The 549-nt window shown below is 58.8% G+C and overlaps 1 protein-coding gene across 1 annotated transcript in view; it reads left to right on the forward strand.

The window, feature by feature from the left end:
* Nucleotides 1-549, forward strand: part of EMH_0046420 (uncharacterized protein) — a gene marked incomplete at both ends in the record, with an annotated part of 2751 nt that overhangs the window by 299 nt on the left and 1903 nt on the right. The gene's annotated exons all lie outside the window — the stretch shown is intronic.

Here is a 549-nt window from a genome sequence, read left to right on the forward strand (position 1 = left end):
GTGTGTGTGTGTTTATATATCTTCAGAATTTATATTTGATACCATTTTTATCTCGTCCTTTTTGTCTCCTTAAGCAGAGAAAACACAGGCTGTACATACACCCCAAATTAGAGCAGCAGCTGCAGCAGCAGCGGCTGCAGCACGAAGCAAGGGCCCTGCTGCGCTGCAGCAAGGCGGGGGTAGACGTACCGCACCTCCTCTACATACACCCCAATATAAATATAAATATAAACACAAATATAAATATAAATATAGATACAAACAAAAACATAAATACAAATACACACAAACATACCAATACAAACAGAGGGGCCCTCCCGGGGGGCCCCCCTGGTGAGGGGGCCCCCCAGGGGGGCCCCACTGTGGGTGCCCCCACAGACGGGGGGGCCCCCCCTGGGGGCCCCCCTGGGGGCCCCCCTGCAGAGAGGGGGGGGGCCCCTGTGGGGGCCCCTGTGGGGGCCCCTGTAGAAGAGGGGGGGCCCCCTGGGGGGCCCCCTGTAGAGGGGGGGGCCCCCCTTGGGGGGCCCCCTGTAGAGGGGGGGGGGCCCC

Source organism: Eimeria mitis, genomic scaffold (assembly GCF_000499745.2).
Source record: "Eimeria mitis Houghton genomic scaffold, Emh_scaff1955, whole genome shotgun sequence".
NCBI classification, from domain to species: Eukaryota; Apicomplexa; class Conoidasida; order Eucoccidiorida; family Eimeriidae; genus Eimeria; species Eimeria mitis.